The following is a 16,171-nucleotide window of genomic DNA, read 5'->3' on the forward strand; positions in this document are numbered from 1 at the left end:
AACAGCTCTAGTAAATGCAACTCCTACTATTTTATCTGTTTCAGTCATCGAAATACAATCATGAAATACTTGAGATTTTTCAAACTTAGCATATGTAAAACGATACTGATACATCAATCTGTTTAATGAAAATTATGAATAAACATTTACTGTATCTGTACACAATATGGCAAATTTATTTTATATACTTTTGACCTAGGTGCCTTATGTTAAAACTTCCCCTGCTCCATTATAAACTGGTCTGCTAGTAGAGAAACCCCCCACCTATAGTAGTTTGTCACTAAACCCAAATAAATTTTATAACTCTATCATCCATGTTTACTGTCTATATTGTTTACACCTTTCCCTACAAAGAAAATGCTAGTGCTCTCTTAAGCTTTGAATCACTAGGTCTGATACGATGATCCATAAATCAGAAAAAAAAAAAAATCAGTGACAGTTCAAAATCTGCTTAGAATGAATTACTAGCCTGTATGGTCTGGCTAAATCAAAATGATTTTTGTATTCTTCCTTTCTACTTAGAGAGTTTAAATGTAGTTATAAAAATATGTCCTTCTCTTGAAATGAAATTTCAGTAAATTTCTATATCTTTGTGCAGCTGAGGATTACTCTGCATTTTACGCATTGCTTAAATAAATAGAGTCGCATGAAACGATCGGACTGCTTATTTTGATTTTAATCACCTTATTTTGAAATTGTGTGGATAATACCATATTTAATTCTGGTACCTATATATATATATATATATATACGGTCGCTGTCAGTATGTATGTATAAAATTATGTGCGTTCACTGAAGCACCAGACCACTTTAGTTTTTATTTCTTGTATTAGAGGTGCTCAAACTCACAACTCACTCTCTCATATATATATATATATATATATATATATATATATATATATATATATATAGCTCCTCACTAATAATAATAATCCTTTCTACCGAAGGCAAAAGGCTTGAAATTCGTGAGGAGAGGATAAGTCGATTACATCGACTCCAGTGGGTAACTGGTACTTATGTCATCTACCTCGAAATGATGAAACGCAAAGTTGACCCCGGCGGAATTTAAATGGAGCACATGCTGTTAAGTACATTGCTGTATGTACTAACGTTTCTGCCGGCTCTCCATCTTTAATAGTTTCAAAGTTTGGGACAAGGCCAGCAATTTTAAGGGACGGGGGATTTTTCCAAATCTGTATGTCACAGATACTATTTTATCGAACGCAGAATGATGAACTCCGAACATAAAGAAAAAGAAAATTGGCTGCTAACCATTTTCCCTGATGTTCTAACAATGCCGCCATTGGTTTACTATTTTTGCACCAGGGCAGCTACTTTAGGGTAGGGTTTGTACTTGACTAACTCTTTATTTTATTGACCCGAAAAGATGAAAGGGAAATTTAACACAATAGGATTTACGCTCATAACGTAAAGAGCCGGACAAATGCTGCCTAGGTATTTGGTGCGACACAGCATCCTATGCTATAAACGTGCCGCCGTAATAATGATAATTATGTTTCTAATAATGTATATGCGTATGTGTGTACGTATGTACACACACGTTGTACACCTCAGTTCAGTTATGAATATATATATTTTCAATATTATATCTTTCATAATAATGAGAGTATTTATACATAGAGACAGGAAAGTATACAAATATTTATTGTATACTCATGGGGCATATTTCAAAGCTTAGATAAATTACTGTCAGAGCATGGCAAGCTATTTCAGCCAGACAAAAATACGCACATACAAAGAGTCCCGCACTCATTCACACACACAAACACACACATACATTGTCTGCATAGCACACTTAGACAGAAAGAACCTACATGAACTGGAGAGCACTAAAATGACTTTTGTGACTTATTTAGCGATCGGCGAAGTCAAAGGAAGAGGTCCTATTTCTGTACTAACCGACAATATTCAAGATATTCAATTTGTTTGTGTTGTGATGTCAAAACATTCTCAATGAAATTTGCCTAAATCTTTATTGACGGCATGAATTAATTGCAGGCGAATTACGAATTATTGCGCTGGTTATTTGATCTATACGAAACAGCGGTGCAATCACCCTGGAGTATCATCTTAACAATTTGAAAATTAATGAAATTAGATCAAGTAGCGTCGTATACTAGGTAAAATTCTTGGCTAATTAGTTACGTATTACAATTTTACGACTATGTGTTTAAGGATACAATCGATGCGGCATATTTGAATATTAACTCCTGATATAATTTTCATTGAGAAAAAGGTGACAGAAGCTTCTTCGTGTGTGAAATTCATATATATATATATATATATATATATATATATATATATATATATATATATATATATATATATATAATAATAATAATAATAAAAGTCATTGGTTTAGTCATTTGACTGCGGCCATGCTGGACCACCATTTTTAGTCAAGCAAAATTGACCCCACGATTTATTCTATGTAAGACTAGTACTTATTCTATAGGGTTGTTTTGGCGAGGACGTAAACGCAGCAAAATCGGTCGTCAAACGATGGTGGTGGTGGGGCAAACACACACACACACACACACACACACACACACACACACACACACACGCACACACACACACGCATATATATATATATATATATATATATATATATATATATATATATATATATATATATACGAAAGGTTTCTTTAAATTTTCGTCTACCAAACCCACTCACAATATTTTAGTCGTCTCGAGGCTATAGTAGAAGACACGTGGCCAAGGTGCCACGCAGTGGGACTGAGCCTGGAACAATGTGATTTGGATGCAAGTCGTGATTTGGATGCAAGTCGTGATTTGGATGCAAGTCGTGATTTGGAGAAGAGTAAATGGAATCGTGTAACATTTAGCTTTGGTGAAGCCAAATGAACACCTCTTTCGAAAAGACCGGCAATTTTATAAAGATTCCATGTGTATTTGAATTGATGCCAAATTCTTACAGTGATGATTGGGTTCCTCTTTAATAGACCACTGACTTTAAGAATTCTCGATTGTTAGCTTTAAGTTTTGTAATTTGGATGTGAATATGCTGTATTGGTGTACAGCTGAGCACCACTGAACGCTTCAATGTAGGAACGAGTTAGATATTCTCCGTCTCCTTTGTTATTCAATATATGCATAATTACATCTCTTGATATCTATCCTCTGTGTGTGTCTGTGTGTGATGTCATGAATGATTAAACTGCGGTCCCCGTTGAGAGGTCGCAGGTATTGTAACTACAGCTTGTTAGATTCACCTTCTAATTTAAACCTGCAATGACGGCTCGGTGTTGTTCTTAACAACGGCTATCCAAGTACTGCAAATACAAGGTCGATCCCCAAGGCAATGTTACACATTTCTACATTCTTATCGACACACACACACGCGGATATATATATATATATATATATATATATATATATATATATATATATATATATGATAGAGAGAGAGCGAGCGAGACACGCACACAAAATACATACACATATTGTGTGTGTTTATACAAACACATACATATAGGTATATATAAAATATCTCTACATATGTCAATGAAATTCATACGAAATTCATGATTCCTTACATAATTCATTTCCTCCTAGAGAAACTGCAGCATTGCGGAGACTAAGCAAAACCGGAATTACTTCAATATATTTTACCCAATGAATTCATACGCTGCCATTATATCCAAAATACACAAGCACATACATACATTTATGCACACACACATACGCAGGCATACTGCAATTCATTTTATCATATATAACTTTTATCATATATAACTGCAACTTAAAATACAGCATTCAATGTAGCATCTGGACATTCAATATTTATTCATTTTAAGGCGGTGAGCTGGCAGAAACGTTAGCACACCGGCCGAAATGCTTAACTGTATTTCGTCTGCCGTTACGTTCTTGGTTCAAATTCCGCCGAGGTCGACTTTGCCTTTCATCCTTTCGAGGTCGATAAATTAAGTACCAGTTACGCACTGGGGTCGATGTAATCGAATTAATCCGTTTGTCTATCCTTGTTTAGCCCCTTGTGGACAATAAAGAAATAGGAAACGTTAGCAGTATTTCGTCTGTCTTTACTTTTTGAGTTCAAATTCCGCCGAGGTCGACTTCGCCTTTCATCTTTTCGGGGTCGATAAATTAAGTACCAGTTGTTTAGTGGGATTGATCTAATCAACTGCCCCCCCCCCACCTCCCCAAAAGTTTCTGGCCTTCTGCCTAGAATATTCATTCTTTATGTTTCCACTTTTGTTGGATATATTTCCCTCTAATCGCTAGAAATGATTCTACGTTTCATTTGACAATGATTGAGATGTTACAGTGAAACATTCTTTTTTTATAATTATTACTCGAACATTCTCTAATTTTGATGTAGAGAATAAATAGACGATTGTCGTTTGCCAAAGCATATGCATTGTTATCGGGCTGTAAGTGAAATCAGGACAGAACTTCACTTGAAATGCAAGTGGTTAAGTCTAATTTTCATTTAATTCTGTTTGGTAATTTATGAGCAAAGGTGAGAACATCGATAATTGTTATAGGGTGCTGGCTCACAACAGATCGGAAAAGAATTTACGAGGAGAGCTAATCACTCTGATCCTACAACTCAACACGTTGTCACACATTACCACATTTTGTCAAATAATGGTGTATTGTCTATGATATATATGCGCGAGAAAATTTCGTAAGAAAAGACAATAACATTTTATAATAGAGCCAATATAATAGTTTATAAAAAGTTTGCGGAAAGTTTAAATAACAGGACCACAAACCTGGAATAGGTAGTACAGCTTTTCCTTAAATGTTGGTCGGTTTATTACTCAAAACGATTGACGTAAAGATATTTGCATATCATTAAACATTTATATGAAAGTGTTGTCAGCGCACGCGCGAGAACGCATGTTCTCATGCGTGTTGCTTAATTTTCGTAATATTCTATTTTTTGTAGACTTCCGATCTTTTTATTGAGAGTATAATTATAGTTTTCATTCATATAACAAAATTATCACCGAATGAAATAAACAAAATTAAATCAATACTCATATAAATAGTTTTAAAATATATTTTTATAATATATACTAATTTTATTATATTCACAGAATAGTCTGATGTTTACAACTATAAATATTGATAGACAGACCTGCTCAATGTTGTTAGCAGACAAAATATAAACAGCTCTGTCACAGCAATCTAATTTACGAACTTTATTCCATTACTGCCATGAAATTCAGACTTTAGTATTAATATATTTTCTTTCTCATCAGACATTACAAATATTCTGACAGATGACTCGCTGACAAAACCAATTTTCCAAAATACTACTACGCCATTCCAGACACTCATAATAACTCATTCCACCTATCTGAAGAAGTTGTTATATTGTACGGTTGTAGGTATGCAATGGAAACTGTATATAAGTCAATGACATTCTGTGAGAAAATAGCCTAGCATAGTTTACTTCAGACAGACGACCCATCATTCAGGACTGAAAGAAATATTGTTCAACTCAGGACAAGTTCTATGACCATTTACTATTTAACGGTTTTACGACACTTTAAAAGGAAACTACTGTAGGTTGGCAAGGACGTAGATTTTGATATGGTAACATTCAGTTAAAATATGGATTGAAAACGTCACTTTCTATTTGAGAAGGATAAAGAAATGTGGTAACACTATCTTTATAAAAAAAATTAGCAGAATGCTTTATAGAAATTTTTCTCTATCCTGAATAATTACAAAAATCATTCAAAAAATAAATTTCAGAATAAATATATTTCTTAAGCAGGTTTGCATTACATTGCATTGTAAATGTCTATGGATTATCTACCCTTAAATCCATCTTATAAGTAGGCTGCTTGTAATAAGTGATCTATTAGATTGTCTCTCCTGCACTAAAAAAAGAGCTTTAGTGAATTATGAAGGGACATATGTACCTTTAACAGTCGAAGCGTTTAAAAAATAAATAGTTTTCTTCTGAGAAAATGCATTTTACAAAACCTAAACATTTTTTTATAAGTTTTTCTCTAATACTTTTTACATACTTTCTGCAAACTGCCGCTTTATTAATCTTCAATAAAACAATAACGAAATAAACGTTGACAACAAAATGAGTCGTAACAATATCTACTGGTTTCGTGTCGTCAAATATTGGTATAAATATGAAATGAATAATCATATAGTCTGTAAAATCATTGACAGCTAAACATTAAAATCCTGCAAAATATATCATAGAAAATTTTTTGTATTGCATAATACTTTGCGTCTCCTCCATGTTCTGTCATTGGCGCCATTACATAATATATTATAATATATATATGTGTGTATAATATATATATATATATATATATATATATATATATATATATATATATATATATATATATATATATATATATATATATATACACACACACAATCACACACACAATGTAACTTGCATATAGTTTTGAGGGGAACTTCAAACGCATCATTAATACTCTTTTCTTTCACTGTTTTGAAATATAATTAAACCCGAAAATATATATACATATCATTAAATCTGTGCCAAAAAGATAACAAAGCATTTTGATGACTAGCCAAATATTATTAATAGAGGAGATTTGTGTTTGTCATTTAGAAGCAGTTTACTATTTTACAATATATCTATCATATCGAGCCACTAAAATTGAAAGTAGCCATTTAGTTTTAGAATTCCAAAATCGACGTAATGGATGGAATGTCTATTATATAACCCTATTTTCTATTTCCTCTAGAAATAGAATATTCATAGAAATTTGCTTATCAGCTCCATCTAAACATACAACTTCACAACTCTTGATTTAGACGTTGTAATTATAAAGATATCTATAATGCAATAGTATTTCATCATCCACCGTTAGCTGTGATGTTATTCATTGAAACTCGTGTTTAATCACCATTGACTTAGATGAGTAAAACTAGCTGTACTCTATTGCAATACATCAATGAATTTGGATAGCCCAAGGCCGATATTTCATTGTCCAGAAAATCGCCAATGAATTTTAATAAGCTCAGGCTCCTTCCAATACAATGTTTCTAATCGATGTTTACTGCATCTGAAAAGCAAATTATGCGTTTTTATCTCATGTTATGAGAAAATATATCAGAATAGCATTGAGAGTGTTTGAAGCAGAATATTTTAACAATGAACCATTGTTGTGCATATACCACTGATGCCTACTATCAGATCTCACCATTTTCTTCGCGTTCTTCAACAAAACGTCACCTTCCATACAAAGGCCCTATTCTATCTAAGTATCAATAAGCTATTTCTGAAGATGTAATCATTAATAAAATTGAAAGAAGTTTTAGAATAGGAAATAAAGAATGTGAATTATGAATAATGGAATAATTATAGATTTAAAAAAATATATATATTTTATTTATGAGAACGAATCAAAGAATGAGGGTGCAGATAAAATGTGTTTTCAGGTGGAGTCAAGAGAAAAATGTGTGAATATATATATAAATGTGTGCGTGTGTGCCTGAGCGTTTATGTATATATGTGATGTGTGCATGTATGCATATGTACGTTTATGTGTGGATCGATATTTCTGTGTGTGTGTGTGTGTGTGTGTGTGTAAATTAAATGCGAAAACATTGCGTGAGCCTTTGAACTGTGAAATTTTGAAGTAAGATATTTTAGGAATTGATACTGGTGGTAACCGCTCACTGCGATGCCTTAGTGGATCCAAAAATGTACAATATAGAGGTGCAGTTTCTAACAACTGAAATTGGAACCAAGTAAATATATTGTAGATTTTGATCTCAAATCTCATCTGCGTCTTTGTGAAAAACATAATCTACAGAAACAAATTTGTGAATGAAGTAGCTTTATTTTCATAATACAGGTAGTTTTATCTTTTTTATATCCTAAAAATATATACTAGAAAGTGTTTGTAAGATTAGTATTTTATTACATCCATTTATGTCTCGAATTCAAATACTAACAATGCGTTTTTTATCTTTCAATTGATGTGTATTTCGAGAATTAATTACAGGCCAAGATTTCCACAGTAATTAGCACTGTAGACTTCTATCGCAACACTAGAATTTTCACTGTTGAGTCCAAGTTACAAATTAACAATTTCAAATTCTGGCACAATACCAACAAGTTTGGGTTGGGGGTAAGTCTATTACATCACACCACCCTCTGCTTAACTGGTATATATTTTATCGACCCCGAAAGGATGAAAGGCAAAGATGACCTTGGCAGAGTATGCACTCAGAACTTATACAGGGATGAAATGCCACTAAGCATTTTGTCCGGCGCACTAACGGTTCTTTTCTACTTTAGGCACAAGGCCCGAACTTTCGGGGGTAGGGAGCCAGTCGATTAGATCGACCCCAGTACGCAATTGGTACTGAATTTATCGATTCCGAAAGAATGTAAGGCAAAGTCGGCGGAATTTGAACTCAGAACGTAGCGGCAGACGAAATACCGCTAAGCATTTCGCCCGGTGTGATAACGTTTCTGCCAATTCGCCGCTTTGGCGCACTAACAATACTCCCAGCTTGCTAGAACAATAAGCATGTGTATGAATAGCGTTATGTGTATTAAGCTGATAGGAATGCATAGTGGGTCGACCATGAATGGTGAAAATATTTTGAAGTATTTTGAAAAATCACTTGTAACAAATAAGATTGCCTTTTTATATAGAATATGAAATGTACACTCATCTACATTTATATGGATGATTTGTATATATAGATATAACAAAAGAAACTTGTTTTGTCTGTTGAAATCTAATTATACTATACTGAAAGAGTTCATATTCTTGACAGAAGTTTAAAAGTAAAAGGAAAATGAATATCTTTTCCTATATGGATTGTCATAAATAAAATATTGTCACAGAGAAAAGCTATATTCTGCTGTAATCGTTAATACGTTAAAATAGTCACCACATATGTTGGAACACTTATAAGCTTACAATTTATGATAGCTTCAGAATATTGTATTCGGATATTACTAAAAAAATCTAATATAGGAACTTTGTAGAATATAATACCAAATTTGAATAAAAATGAATATTTGGACGTTATTTTCCGTACTTTACAATAAATAAGTTTGCCATATTGCATTTGAAATTCGATACTTGTCACTCTGATAGCGTATAAGTAGCATTTGTTTCTATTTTAGCACGAATATATATTCTTATATGAATGTGCGCTTAAAGGGAATTAAATGGTGTTTATATATGGATGTCAGTACCTGAATACATATGTATGTGGGTGATCCCGCCTTCCCCATCTAAAATAGGGACACAGTACGGCAATAGTCTGCGTTTTAAGGGCCCGCAAATGTTCAACATCCTGCCAGGCAACCTTAGAGATTTACATGATGTTTATGTGGAAGTTTTCAAAGAACGTCTGGACAGGTTTCTGTCAGATATCAGTTGAAGCAACATCGTGGCAGGAGAAACAAAGAAGAGTAGATCTGTCCAAATTGATACTTCATCAAAAACAATACTGGAAACTCTACCGAGCAAATACAGGTGGTGTATCAGAATCGCTTCAAACCTGACTTGAAAGCAGTAAAAGATAAAAGAAAACATGTAATGTGTGTGTGTGTGTGCGCGCTTCCGGTTTCGTTTCGGAAAGATGTGCTATTTCGTTCTCCTGATATAACCGAGAGGGCTTCCCTAAATCGACAAAAAAGTATGCTAAAACTGACAAAAGCGTAGTACTCGTTATTTCATAACTGTCTACTATAATATATCAGTTAATAACAAAAAAAAAAGTATGCAAATTATGGGGGTCTACTTAACAGGTGTTCTAAACGAATACGCACGCTCGGTAAGTACTGTAACGGATTACTAGGGCCCCAAGATTGTAGCCGAGACGGTAGTTATGGAGCCATTGTAGTTTACTGATATATCGGATATATAATTGTTAAAGAGGACAACAAACGTTAAGGCGAAGCAAACATCTCAAGTCATGTATATTATTGGAAAAATTCGACACAAAAATGTTTCCAATAATAATAACGTATATGACTTGAGATATTTGCCTTGCCTTAAATGTTGTTATCCTCTTTAAAAATTATTTATATATATATATATATATATATATATATATATATATATATATATATATATTTATAGATATGAACAATTCCTCCCTTCATGTTAACACTATGGTTATTATTATTATTGTTGTTATTATTTTTTTTATTATTACTAGCTTTGCACAGTGAATTCATTTTCAACAAAACATTGGCGGTGTTTGTTTTTTTGTAAAGAACAAGTCTCAGCCTTATTTTCTCTGATATCTTTCTCTGGCATCGCTATCACATCGTTCTGAAGAACTCTTTTTGTCTTCAATTTCAAACTGATGTCCATTCCTTTTTGGTTGATCAATATAACTCAGCAAAACAGGTAAAAACATTAGACCCTGGGATGCTCCAAAAAATGCAATGCCAAGTTGCATTCCAAAATAAAGGAGTCTAAAATCTGGGACATTGAAAATGCTAGAACAATAATTCCCAAAAGTTTGATAAGTGTTATTCCACTCATTACTGAACTTTCTGTATCAGCCACAGCATATTAGGCCCTTGTGACTTTGTCTCCTTCCTTAGCTTCAGCAAATCCTCCAGCAATATAGGAACATAATTCAACTGATATTCCAACAGATATGACAAGATTAAAAAGTGAAAGGGCATTGAGCTGTATATCCCAAAGGGAAATCATTCCTAACATATCAGTCAATATCATAAGAATGGTAAAAACTAAACGGATTGAAGTATGGAAATGAAATCCCCTGAGAATGACTGTTTATATATATATATATATATATATATATATATATATATATATATATATATATATATATATATATATATATATATATATATATATATATATATATATATATATATATATATATATATATATGCATATATATTTATATATGTATATATAAATGCATATATACGCATATATATGTACAAATGCATATATATATGTATATATATATATATATATATATATATATATATATATATATATATATATATATATATATATATATATATATATTTTTTTTTTCTTTTATGTGTTTCAGCCAAGTGGCTGCGGTCATGCTGGTGCACCACCGTGATTTTCACGTTCCTTGCATGGCACTTCTCCCCCATCTGACATGGTCCAATCAAGAGTTTTGATGGCACATCTGGTGTATAAGAGAATTTGACACAGCTGCCCTAAACTGCGTCTCATTACGAGCCATTGGTTCGTCTGGTACCGTGGAGAGGAAAGTGTCAAGTTTTGTCTTGAAGACGTCCGTATACATGTCTTGCATGTCTCTCAAATGTTTTGGCAGGGCATTGAAGAGCTGAGGTCCTCTGAAACCGAGGCTGCTGCAGTATCTCGTTCTTATGTGAGATGCAGTGGACGGTACCTTTGGCACCATGCAGTGGCGACCCGTGCGGGCATTCCTGTAGTACTTGATACCAACGTTTGGCACCTGTCCTTCCAGTATTTTCCATATGTATATTATTACATATCTCTCCCGCCTGCGCTCCAGAGAGTAGAGACCTAGTGCCTTCAGTCGGTCCCTGTAGTTCATCTGTTGGACTGTGGCGATCTTTTTTGTATAGTTCCGCTGAATTGCCTCGAGTTCTGCTGTCCGCTTAACACTGTGTGGCGACCACAACTGAGAGCAATAGTCTAGGCGGCTAAGAACAAATGTCTTCCATAGAATCAACATGACTTTTTGATCCCTTGTACGGAAAGTCCTCAGTATCCACCCTGCCAGTTGTCTGCACTTTGCTGTCAACTTGACAATGTGCATGTGAAATGATGCATCACTACTGTCTGTGGTTCTGGGATTGCAGTACCTCCAGGCCCTGTGTATGCCAGTTGGGAGGTACTTGTTGTCTTGTAGCGCAGTACTTGAATTTTTTTTGCATTGAACTGCATATTATTTTGCTCTGCCCACTCATATATTGCATTTAGGTCACTCTGCAGGCTTACAATATCATCAGGATTCTTTATTGCATGAGATATCTTTGTGTCATCAGCATAGCTAATGACAGTGGCTCTCCGAGTGACCGTGGGCATGTCCAGAAGGGCCACTATGAACAGTAGTGGCCCCAGAACAGTTCCCTGTGGAACACCGCTCAATATTCGTGTTTCCCTAGATAGTTCTCCATTGGCTGCAACTGTCTGACTTCTACCATTCAGGAAGTCATGCAGCCACTCTCCTAATTTACCAGCTATGCCAAGATTTCGCAGCTTGTGACATATCAAGCCATGATCAACTTTGTCAAAGGCTTTTGCAAAGTCGAGATATATCACATCAACATTTGAATGGTCAAGTAGCTGCTTCAGGACCCAGTCATAATGCTGCAAGAGCTGCGTGAGGCAGCTTCTATCTGGACGGAAACCATGCTGGGTCTCATTCAGCAAGTCATTTTCTTCTAGGAACGCAATCAATCTCCTTCTGACAATTCGTTCCATGACTTTGCTAATATGTGAAGTCAGAGAGATGGGCCTGTAGTTTCCAGCCTCTGCTCTGCTTCCACCTTTATGGATAGGACATATGGTGCCTTCCTTCAGCTTTTTGGGAAGTTTACCATTTGCAAGGAAACTCTGGAAGAGTATCCGGAGTGGTCCTGCTAATTCTTGTTTACACGACTTTAAGAGGACAGCTGGGAAACCATCGGGGCCAGTTGCCGAATTTGAGCTCATTTCATTTATGGCAGCTATCACATCTTCCTCTTCAATGTCGATGTAGGTAATGGATGCAGTCCCCTTCTGCTGAGTGCTATTGTCAAAGAAATCAGCTGGGTTCTTTATCTGCATGTGACTCAGAGGAGAGGTGAAGACACTCTTGAATTGTGTACTGAGCACTTCACTTATCCATGTGGGATCTGCCATTAGGCAGGAACAGGGGTCCTATCTTATACTGCACCGTAGCAGTCTCCTTTGCAAATCTATAGAAAGCCTTGGGGTTTGTTTTTATGATTTCTACTGCTCTCTTTTCCTTCTCTGCTCTCTCCTCTTCATGAGAGAGTTTAATTTTGTTTTCTATTTCTAACAGTGTTAGTTTTAATTTAGCCCTTTTCCTATCCTCCAGTTCTCTATTTAACTGGTTTGAGACCTTTGTTATGCGTCTCATAAGGATTTTCCTGTCTCTAGGAATTCTATTGGCATGTTTGCTGGTCTTTCTATATGGCACGTATTTGGTGCATATGTCTTGTATGGTTGACATAAAATGATTTAGTTTGAGGTCATAGTCTTGTATAGAAAGGCTGTCATGCCAGTTTTGATTTCGAATCTCTCTGCGAATTGACTTCCAGTCCGCCCCGTGGAAATTCAGGTTGGATATTGCTTGAGTCCTCCTGGTGGGGTGGGTGTCAGTGGGGTGGGTGTCAGTGGGTTGTCTAGGACCATACATAGTTAATTCTATAATGTTATGATCTGAGAGAGATGTGGGCGTTATTTTCACATTATGGATTAGGCTCACATTGTTTGTGAAGCAGAGATCCAAAATATTGCTTCCCCTGGTTGGTTGGAGTATCACTTGTTCCATGAACAGCATGTTGGATAGTTCTAGCAATGATTTTGCCTGGCTTTGTTCATGCAGTGACATCCCAGAGAGGATGTGACCTTCAGGCCATTTAACATTTGGGAGGTTAAAGTCGCCTAGGAAAAGTATATTGATGTGTTGGTCCAGATTTGTCAGGACCTCTTCTATGCGTCTGAGGCTGTCCTCAAATTTACCTTCCTGCTTTGCGGTATTTGGTGGACGGTATGTTAAGCATACATCTACATCAATTTGTTTTATGTATACTATTAAAGTATCACATACAGAGTTTGAGTGTGATAGTAGTAGTAGGGGTGTGACATCTTCTCGGATGTACATTGCAACTCCCCCATGACTTCTATCCCTTCTGTCTGTTCGGAGTACGGCATACTCTGGTATATTTATCTCCGCATCTGCTATATTAGGTGTTAGATGCGTTTCGGTAAGCACCATGCATATTGCTTGATTGCATGTTGCTAGGTCTTTCAGGTATAGGAACTTGTCTTTGCCGCCTGTTCGTAATAGGCCCCGGATATTCAGTAGGAATATGGGTGTGATATCTGTGCAGGGGTTCCTGGTGTTAGCGGTGGCCATCCCTGATCCATCATCTGTGGTAGTCTTGGACAATGGTTCGTGTGGCGTTGACTCTGTACCCTCTGCATCCACGTTAACTGTTGTACCATTTTCTGGGCCACGCTTAAAAAAGCTTGCTGCTCAGCTACTGCAGTTCGTACAGCCTCTGCATATAGTCTTCTTTGGGAGCAGAAGGAATATACGGACTTCTCTCTTTGTTAGTCCTGTTGGTATTCGGTGGATTTTGTGTACGTAGATTTAAGCTTTCTGGTTTCCCTTTTCTGCGCTCCCGCTTATTTTGTTGTAAGTGGTTATCTACCTTGTTTAGCTGGTGGTGTTTGGGATGGGCAAATTTGCAGTTTCGTCCCTTAACTCTGTGCCAGCAGGTACCATTTAGGTAGAATTTACAGATCTGTTTCTTTTTCTTTTTCTCTGTGTGACGTGTTTGGGCTTGAAGCCTGTTTGTGTTTACCGTCTTCTTGTCTGTTCTCCTGTCTTTGTCGTTTGTGGTGCAGCGTTGACTGTATTCACCATGGTCATTGCATCCCTCATCAGTGGCTACAGCACTGGTGGCATCTGCCTTGTCTTGGTGATCCGTTATATATGCATATATATTTATATATGTATATATAAATGCATATATACGCATATATATGTATAAATGCATATATATATGCATATATATATATATATATATATATATATATATATATATATATATATATATATATATATACATATATATATATATATATATATATATATATATATATATATATATATATATATATATATATATATATATATATATATATGTATATATAAATGCATATATACGCATATATATGTCTAAATGCATATATATATGCATATATATACATACATATATATATATATATATATATATATATATATATATTATATATATATATTATATATACATATATATATATACATTATATGTATATATGCATATACGTATATATATAAACATATATATACATATACATATAATATATACATATATATAATATATCCACATACATATATATATATTATACACACACACACACACACACACACACACATATATATATATATATATATATATATACAACATATATTTACACTCACTCACACACACACACACACACACACACACACACACACACTTATACTTATTGGGAATTTTACCAGCATTTGTTTTTGGTGAAGTACCGAGTTGTATGGAGCTGCTCTTCTCTGCGTGTCCTGCCGCGATGTGGGTTTATCCAGTATCTCATAGAAATCCGTGCAGATATTCCTTGGAAACCTCCTCATCAACACCACGTTTATCTCTAAGTTTGCTTGGAAGGATGTAGAATAATTTCGGGCCTTTGAAATGCGGACTATTGTATTACTGTGTCCTTATTTTAGACGGGGAAGACACGATCTGTATTATGATGCAGTGCCGTCCACTTCAAGGGTTGGGATATCTGTCAATTCCAAAATTGGGAGCTAAATCCTCCAAGATCTCTCCGCATATCTCTCTCCTTTTGTCTCCAGTGAATAGAGACTCACAAAACAAAAAAGACGAAGACAGATGGTGTAGACAACAAACAGATGTATTAGTTTTAACGCTCGGGAAGTGAAAAAGTCTTTAACGTTTCGAGCCTACGCTCTTCAACAGTTCAACAGAAAGGAACACAGAAAGAAAAAAAGGAAATAAAAATAAAGGATGTGTAGGGACTAGCAATCTATCATTACGAATGCCGGACAGAGGGGTCTCACAGGAGAGCTAGGATATGGGGGAGATAATAAAGTAGTGGTGATCCCGAATATATATATATATATATATATATATATACATATATATATATATATATATATATATATATATATATATATATATATATATATATATATATATATATATATATATATATATATATATATATATATATATATATATATATATATATATATATATATATATATATATATATATATATATATATATATATATATATATATATATATATATATATATATATATATATATATA

General features: G+C 34.6%; 1 protein-coding gene across 1 annotated transcript in view; it reads right to left on the reverse strand.

Annotated features, from left to right (window-relative positions):
- Window positions 1–16,171, reverse strand: part of LOC106869364 (glutamate receptor) — a 702,165-nt gene that overhangs the window by 53,969 nt on the left and 632,025 nt on the right. The window lies entirely within an intron of this gene.

The sequence above is a fragment of the Octopus bimaculoides genome, chromosome 1 (genome assembly GCF_046866305.1).
Source record: "Octopus bimaculoides isolate indiv1 chromosome 1, ASM4686630v1, whole genome shotgun sequence".
Taxonomy (NCBI): Eukaryota; Metazoa; Mollusca; class Cephalopoda; order Octopoda; family Octopodidae; genus Octopus; species Octopus bimaculoides.